Source organism: Triticum dicoccoides, chromosome 5B, assembly GCF_002162155.2.
Source record: "Triticum dicoccoides isolate Atlit2015 ecotype Zavitan chromosome 5B, WEW_v2.0, whole genome shotgun sequence".
Classification (NCBI taxonomy): domain Eukaryota; kingdom Viridiplantae; phylum Streptophyta; class Magnoliopsida; order Poales; family Poaceae; genus Triticum; species Triticum dicoccoides.
Genome location: NC_041389.1, coordinates 266,993,371 through 267,002,103, shown reverse-complemented (window position 1 = coordinate 267,002,103; position 8,733 = coordinate 266,993,371). Strand labels below are relative to the sequence as shown.

At 37.6% G+C, this 8,733-nt stretch overlaps 2 long non-coding RNA genes across 4 annotated transcripts; both read left to right on the top strand.

Moving 5' to 3' along the window:
* The first annotated feature begins 1,690 nt into the window (after positions 1 to 1,690).
* Positions 1,691 to 4,963, top strand: LOC119308344. Of its 2 annotated transcripts, XR_005150060.1 has the most exons (6): positions 1,691 to 1,836; positions 1,938 to 2,006; positions 2,804 to 2,874; positions 3,339 to 3,641; positions 3,735 to 3,916; positions 4,460 to 4,963. It is a non-coding gene; the product is annotated as an uncharacterized LOC119308344 (long non-coding RNA). The 2 variants fall into 2 exon arrangements; XR_005150061.1 differs by lacking the exon at positions 2,804 to 2,874.
* Positions 4,964 to 6,473: 1,510 nt separating this feature from the next.
* Positions 6,474 to 8,526, top strand: LOC119305391. 2 transcript variants are annotated; one of them, XR_005148656.1, is made up of 6 exons: positions 6,474 to 6,590; positions 6,735 to 6,794; positions 6,920 to 7,704; positions 7,825 to 7,936; positions 8,050 to 8,184; positions 8,315 to 8,526. It is a non-coding gene; the product is annotated as an uncharacterized LOC119305391 (long non-coding RNA). The 2 variants fall into 2 exon arrangements; XR_005148655.1 differs by having other exon boundaries at positions 6,920 to 7,936.
* The last annotated feature ends 207 nt before the right edge of the window (positions 8,527 to 8,733 follow it).

Below are 8,733 nucleotides of genomic sequence, written 5' to 3'. Positions count from 1 at the left end.
CAGCAGCAGCGCAGCGCGGGGCGGCGGGCGTGCGGCGGTCGTGGCGACAGGCGGCGCTAGTGGTGGCGGGGTGCGGGACGAGGTGAGGAGGGCGGCGGCGGGCGGTATTTAAGGAGGGAAGGGGGGCTGGCGGCTTGGGGGAGGGGATAGCTTGGGGGAGGTGTTGGCGGTGGCGGTGTCCGTAAGGGACACAGCGGCGGCGGCGGCTCGGCTCGGGACTCTGTCCCGAGTCGGAGTGGAAGGCGGTGCGGGGTGCTGGGCTGGCCCGGCTCGGCTGGGCCGTTGGCCCAGTCGGGCACAACTTTTTTTTAAATAATTCCGCTGAAACAAAAATCCTAAATAAGCATAAAAAATTTTCTTAAAATGCCAAAAACAATTTTTGCCGTCTAAATAAAATATTTAGAACAAAGTGAACATTTTTCTGGCCTAATATTGCAATTCTGAAAAAATGCATATTTTCCTAATTCGAATAAATCTCGAATAAAAATCCAAATAAAATAATTATTTGATTTTTATATTTTCCTCCAGTATTTCTTTTATTTTGGAGAAGTCATATTATCTCCTCTCATATATTTTGATATTTGAAATATTTGGAGAGAAAAATAATTAAAACCAAAATTGATCCTCTTTTCAATATTTGAGAAAATTCAAATATGAAAATAGTGAAATCCCCAACTCTCTTTGTGGTTGTTTGAGTTGCTTAGAATTTCTAGGATCTCAAAACAAAATACAAATAAAATATGATATGCATATGATGACCTATGTATAACATCCAAATTGAAAATTGGGATGTTACACCGTTAGGTAGGTAAGATATTTTGGGACAGCTGGCACATAGCACAACAACAGTTGGAAATTTGAGGTTCAAATTCCTCAGGGCTATCATGTTCCTCACATGTAGGCAATCCGCACTGGCGAATTCCTAACTCCTCAGTCAGAACAAATTCCTCATAGACCAGAAGAACTTCATCTCTGTCACTGAAAAAATTGACTGAACTGTATGAGATTTTCAATGGCTTCACTCGAAGGGATTGGTAGGTGTAGGATTTTGAGATGAGCATCACTTGGAAACTTTTCCTTAGTTTTTCCTCGACTCGCTTTAATAGTACGGTGTTTCCTATGACTCAAAAAAGAGAAAACGAAACTAAGAAAACAAAAGTCTTCACGCTTCATATTCCTCGCATGAATATAGAGTCTTCACGTTCACACCAATTTCTTCACTTTCAAAATCTTCAGAAGGCCAAAGTCTTCAGTTGAAGACATTCATTTTTAGGGGTCGACTTTCACTGTAAATATCAAACTCCTCATAAACTTATAGACCTGTGTAAACTCACAAACGTATTAGTTCCTTAACTTATAAGTCTTCAATACATCAAAATCACTAAGGGGCACTAGATGCACTTACAGTGATTATTTCCTTTTTTCTACAGGAACGACATGTAACTTTCTTCATAAACCAGTCAATAAAATAACACAATTGCTATATGTCAATCGCCTGGTTATTGGAGTTGTGGTCTGTCAATTTGTGGTCCGTTTTATTGTGCTTTGTGATTCGTGCTTTTGTTTTTTCTTCCGCTGGTGTAAACGGTGTTGGGCTGGGCTATTTGCGCCGACTGAGCGTTTGTTTTCTAGGTCAGTCGATGTGTTTTGGGATCGGTTCCCTCGTCTGCGGGCGTACCCATTAAGTGTGACCCGTTACTGTGCGAGGCCTAGCCCGACTAGGAAGGTGGAGCGCATGCGTGGTGTCTTATCTTCTCCCTCACTCTCGGCTGGTTCAGTCACTCCCTGTCCCTTTTTCTTTGCTCTCTGTCTCCTGCTCTCCCCTCGCTGGCTAGGGTTAGTCGATTTTCTTGTGTTTTGCTTCTCCCTCCTCTCTGATTTGTGCCTCTTTGTTCTGTGGATCTGCTTGAAGCTTATCGGTTTGATCTGCTTTGTAGGTTTCTTTTGCTGGTGCTCGGATTCAGTGACCCGCTGCTTGGATCCGTGGGGAGATCTGCTTTTTTCAGGTATGTATATGCTCGAATCTCTAGTCTTTTTGATTAGTTCTAGTTCACGTTTTAGAGTTTGATGCCTAGTGGGATTCGTCTGTGGGAGCATGCGTTCGCTAGGGTTTGCCAGTCCCCTCCTGCTTCTCATACTGAAGCCGAATTGGAAGTGTAGATCTTGTAGCCCGCTGTTTTGTAGGGTTTTTTTTGTTAATGTTTAGTTACCAGGATCTTTTTTTTCTGGTTCCAATCATTGTGCATGTTGATGCTTTGTGGGATGTTAGCCCCATCTATTTTTTAGCCTTTGTCTGAATGATAGCCCCATCTTTTTGAGCCTTTGTGCTAGGGTTTCTTAGATTGCATGTGTAGTATTTCGTGGTAGCAGTTGTTAGCCTTAGATTGTTAGAGTTTTCTGAACTTCCCTTCTTTCATGTTCCAATCCGCCCCTGTTCTGTGGAGGATATTGTGATATTTATGCACTCATAGGTCCTATACTGCAGTTTTTAGGATTTGCAGTGCCTTTTTAGTTATATATTCTTTTTGCATATGTGTTTTAAGGGATTTTTTCTGAAAAGATCATTCTTTTTTTTGTTTATGGTTTGTGTACAATCATTGATAGTCATATGAAGTAGGGTAGTTTTTACTTCAGTGTATAAGGTTTGATCTTTTTATCCCAAATGCTCATATCTTTGTTTTGTGTCTGAGTAGTTTAAAAAGTTGATGAATTCAATTTGTATGAGCATTCTTGTAAGTAGTGTTAGTATGATTTTATAGTATTTGTTACTAATCTGTCAAAAAAATCATTCTCTTTGTTGCAGGCATGGTCTGCCCTGTTTATCGTTTCCCGGGTGCTCCGTGTGTGCCAGTTGCATTTGCTGGCCAACACATGGTCAGCTTTGATGTTGTTCTTGATCATCATTGCTTTAGGCGCATGCTTACTATATTGTGTGTTATTTCTAGTTGGGTTGCTTGTGTTATTAAGTTGTTTGTTATTATTATTGTGTAGTCTTAGCATAATTGGCTTGGTGTGAATAATTGTTATGCCAGTGTTTTGACATTGTGCTGATATTTCTTGGCTACTAGTTGTTAGGTTATGATTTGTGTTGCCTATCTCAAAAAAAGGTTTCAATAGTTTGGCAAGTTCTTGGTATTGCCAATTTGTGTGAATTCCAACTTTTGGCTAGCTAGTTTTTTGGCAGCAAACCATCATGCTATAACTGTAAAGTGCTTGGTTGATATGTTATTTGTCTGCAACTTATGTTTGTTTATTAGTTAATTTTTAGTATTATTAAATATGTTTGTTTATTCTTGTGAGTTGATTTATTTGAGTTATATATTCCTTGTGTTTTGCAGTACATCCCCTGCAATCTGAGAAATGTCTTAGCTGAGTATATTGAGGAGTAGAGAGACGAGGCTAGGACTCTGCAGTTCAAGAAGGCGGAGCCTGAACTTCTTAGGTTTGAAAGCAGGACTTACCCAGCCACATTCAAGCACCGAGCAAACTACAGCAAGTTTGTTGGTAGTTCATGGTTTGACTTCACCCATGACTATGGCCTGTGTGCTGGAGATCTGTGTTTACGCCGGACCATCTGACTTTTGATGTGAAGAGCCAAACCTACCGTGGTGGTGAAAGAATTCTCCCTCTGCCTTGTGTTGGTAAGTTATCTCAATGTTTTTTGAATCTTTTGTGAATGTTAGTTATTTTAATTAATCAAGTTGCAAGACTATTTATTTGATGTTTTTCTGTAGCTTTTGAAAACCTATCCGATGCCAATTATGAGTATGCTATTTATGTTGTATTGCCGCGCAAGTTGTTGTTCAACTACCATAAGAACCGCTACTTACTCCATTGTCTTTTGTTGGGCAATTTCCTGCGGTGTGTGCCTTTCATCCATGTCATGACTCCCACTAACACAATCAAGAATATCATGGTTCGTATCTTTCTCTGATATGTTGAATTTATTGTTCTTGTGAGTTATAAATGTGGCAAGTTTTAGGTTTCAATGCTAAGTTTTTTGTTCCATTTATGGTATTACCTTTGTTTTGTTCTTGATTGTTGATATATCATGATCTTCTTGCTTAGCTTCTTTATGTGCAATTTATGTATGTGGCATGTGAAACTTTCGTGATGCATAATTAAAGAATTCTAATAATGAGTTTTGAATTTATCTTTTGTTTTTGTTTATAATCAACTTGTTGTTTATGCATGTCTTTTTATTTTATTTTTTGATGCAACTAGATTTAAGTTGCAAATAAGCGGTACTGATATTATTTTGATTTGCATATATCTGATGTAGGCTTTCACATGTGCTTTTTATATTTTCTAGCATGATGGAAGAAAGTTTTAACTGTTTAGAAGTTATAGATTTCTTTATTTTTTTCATTTTAAGTAGCTCCATCAGTATTAGTATGAATTGTTTATGTAGTTGAGTTTATAACATTAATTCGTTTATATTTTCATGTTTGTTTTGTAGAAAATTCCAAAAATTGTTGTGTCAAGCTTGAAGAGATTCATGGATGTCCCTCTAAGTGCATCTGTCACTCTTGAATATCTGGATGAAGGTGTGCACGTCATCACGTCATTTCATACACTTTGTGCAGACAAGATGGGAGGATGATGTTCGAGAAGACAAGTTTCAATGAGTTCATATCAGCAGCTTCTTTGGGTGAAGACAATGTTGTGCTCATCACATTCAAAGAACGCAATGATCGCTCAGTTTCTGTTGTGTTCCAGCGGCTCATGCAGGTGGAGTGTTGCGCGTTTAGAGTCTGAACTTTAGATCGTTGAAACCCGAACTTTTTTATGTGTAATTATCTATGACTCTATGGTTAGTTGTCTAGATGACTGTTTGATGATAGAAGTAGTGGTGCCTCTACGTATCCAAGTTCAGACTTTATACTTTTGGATGCAAGGATTACCGAACGGTATATCTTTTGATGGTTAATATGTCAAGTTTTAAGGAACTGTATGGTTGAAATGATGCTTGTACTTAGATTTTTGTTGATGCTTTTAACTTATGCTTCTTGTTTAAATGTTTTTTCTTTTTGATTATTTATTTTTATATTTTTAATTATTTTTTGGGTGGTCAACTTGTTTTTTATTGATCTTTTGATTATAGATCATATCAATTAGTTGGTTCAGTACCACCCTATATTTATTATTTATTATTATTCTTTTTTCACCTGATTTTATGTTTTCTTATTTAAAAACATTTTGTAGAAAAAAAATAAAATTTTCAATTGATTTGAAGGTTTTTTTCTAAATCCATGTCTTTAATTTGGCTTATCACTTTTTTTAGTGCAGCTGTCTATTTTTGTGCTTCGAGATTCGTGCTAGCTTTTTTTTATGTTTCTATGAGGCTGGCGTTGGAGGCGTGCTTGAGTCAACTGGTTGTGGACATTACCCCCAACCTCTGACGTCAACCAAATTCAAATTTCCATACCTCTTTCTTCTCCCCTAGCGCGCTCTTCTCCGCTTCTGTCGCCATTGTGTCTCCAGCCGCGACTGCTGCCACCACCATTGCGCTTCTCGGCGGATCAATTCCGGCATCAAAAGAGCTAGTTGCCCCAGGGACCTCTAGGGTTGGTCTTTCCTCCCCGAATCCCCCGCTAATTTTTTGCTCTTTGTGCTGTCTTGTTCTCGCGCGCCCCTCATGCCTTTCGTTGTACGCGCCAGGGAAACCCTAGTGGTTGATTTGCGTGATTTCGGGGGTGCGTGCTCGTTTTGAGAGTGTTTGTATGATGATTTGTAGGGTTGATCATGGATCTGTAGTTCCAAACATGTAGTCCGCCTGTAGTTTAATGCCAGGGTTGATTAATTTGTCTTTGTCGCTTTGGTGAAGTATTCGGGTCGTGTTTGAGGTGTGTGTTGTGGCTGGACAATGTGAATGTTCAATTTCGGTCAATCCCATGCAAATTTTTTATGGGAGTCAGCTGTAGATGAAGAGTGTTTTACCTGTAGGTCAATTGAATGTTTGATGACAAACCTCTGCATTATTTGTCTGCACCTTTTGGTGAGGTATTTTTAGATGTGGTTCAGTAGTTTGATTTGTGATTTAAAGTTGGACTTGGTTTGAGCTGTCATTTAGAAGAGGTTACCGAAGTTTGTTCAGAATTTTCAGGGTTACTGTTGAATTATTCTATGCTCACACACAATTTGTGCATGTTTTATTCTATGCCTTATGCAATTTACAAGTTCTAGTTATTGTAGTCTCTGTTTATAGTTTAGTTCATTTGCGTTTTTGTTAGTTATACTTTCTGCACATATGCTTATGTGCAATATATCTGTAATGTTAGTGCTACTGAATCAAAATTTTTTAATTATATGATGTTTCATTGGTTTTTAGTTAGAGCTCACTTCAATTATGTGTTTAATTGACCTTTTCGGATGCAATTTGATTCAGTAATCTTCATATAGATGCTTCCTTGGATTAATTATCTATTCTAACTATTATTTTCTTTGTCGATACTATATTTTTGATTCAGGAGATGGCTAGCGATATACATAACTTGGATGACACTGATGATGATTACTATGCTTTTGCTGAAGATTATTCTCTAGTGTCACAGTCGCAATTTCATGATGGATGTTTTGATTCCCTAAATGTACATATTCTATTCTTTATTTATTTTTTCTTTATGATATTCTTATTTATCATGTTTAGTTGTTTTGTTTCTTACATTCTTCTCCATTTTTACATTTTCTTGCTGTTTATACTGGTTTAACTTTTCTTGTTTCATTTTTTGCAGGTTGGTGGTGGCGATCCTCAGTTTGACGTCGAGACTTTCCTACATAACCTTCGCCACATGGTGAGTTCTGTTGCATTGTAGTTCTCTTTTATAGTTCATTTTATACTAGTGCCACATGCTGAGTTTTCCTAGAGAATTTTTGTTTTTGTATGTCTGACGTGTATTTATATTTTTTGTGGATGCAGTTTTATTCATCTAAAAGGGATGGCGGTTCTGAACCTAATGAAGTTGTAAGTTTCATTTTCCATGAGTACTTTATGTTTTTGAAGTTTTTACGCCACATGATTTTTTTTGCATTTTTTCCACCTGCTTGTTATTTCTTTGTTAGCGTGGTCAACTACCTCCTAAGCGAGCCACTAGCAGATGTAATCACCATTATTTTACTAAGCTTCTCAAGAAAATACCTCCTCCAAGGAAGGATGTTGTTACAGATTATGGTTTTAACTTTCTGCTTGATTTTGAATGCACATTTGTCCCGAGAGGGTTTGCCCAGTGGGTAGCTAATCGTGTCAACACTCCCACTGGTGACATTGTCTTGAGTGAAGGTGTTATTCCTATGAGCCCAGAGTCTTTCCATCTTTTGTTCGGTCTCCCTTTAGGTGGTAGGAAAGTCCTATTTGATAGTGATAGTACCAAGGCTGCCTTTCTGAATATCATTGGTGAACCATCATTGCCTTCAATCAAGTGGTTTGGAACAAGGCTGTTAAAACCAGATATTTCTAATGATGAATTCATGAGGTGATTTCTCCTTGTCGCTTTTGCAACTGTTCTCTGTCCAAATTCAAACATATACCCTACTGCAAAATATCTGGGAATCTTGATCGAACCTTCTGAGGCTGGGCATTTTGATTTGTCAAAGTTTGTATTTGATTGGTTTGTGGCATATATTCGCAAGTTCCAGAAAGAACCCAAGAAACCAGGTAAAGAAGATGGTTTCACTACTTTGGGGGGATGCATTTATGTGCTGGCTGTAAGTTTTCCTGCTCACTTTTTTTGTCATTGTTGTTGTTGACATTCTAATCCAATGTGCTTATTTCTTTTATGTGTTTTCATACTTTCAGTGTTATTACTTGGATTTCCTTGATTTCAGATTGCGACGAGTGCCTGCTGGTTTGCCCAGGGTCAAGGCATGGAAGAATTCTTTAGTTAAAGAATTTGCAAATCTTGATTGCAAAGGACCAAGGGAATATGGGTTGCGCCACGTAAGTTGTTCCTTTGCTCATTTTTTTAAAAAAATTTGTACTTTTGCTCTTTTCCCACTTACTCATTTTCTAATATCACGCCACCTTTTGTGTTTGTTTGAATGCTTTCTCAGGTAAAGAAAATTTCTGGAACTTTATATTCCATGGGTTGTGTTGGATGCTATGAAGAGCACTTGGATTCTTCTCATGAGTCTGTCAAATTTAGGAGCCCACTTGACAAGACTGTTGGTGGTTTACTCCCTAGATCTGTAAGTTTTTTCTTTTTTGTTATTTTCACAATTATTTTGATTTGTGTCCTTTCCTTTTCTATCTAGTTTTGTATTTGGAAGTACTTTTGACTAACTTCATTCTTTTTTATTATATAATTATACTTTTCAGGTCAAAGATTAGATATCTTTCATTGCCCGACAGTTTCGTGCAAATGCTGATGAAAAGAGTGTTGATGCAGCTTAGAATATGTTGTTTGATTGTTTGAATTGTATTGTTTTAGCTACTACCCCTGATCTAGATCTTGACGACTCCAAAACAAACTCTACACACAATCATAGGAATAATCTCGCTGACAATGAGTCTTCAATTCTTAAGAGCGATGGTATATAGCTTTCTTTTGTTTTGTGTGGTTCTTTAGTTAGCTTAAAAATTTTGTTATATAAATTTTGTAACATCCCAAATTTTCAATTTGGAATGTTATACAAATAGATCGTTATTGCATATCATATTTAATGCATTTTGCCTCGATTCTAGAAATTCTACGCAACTCAAGGACCCACAAAGAGAGTTGGGGGTTTCGATATTTT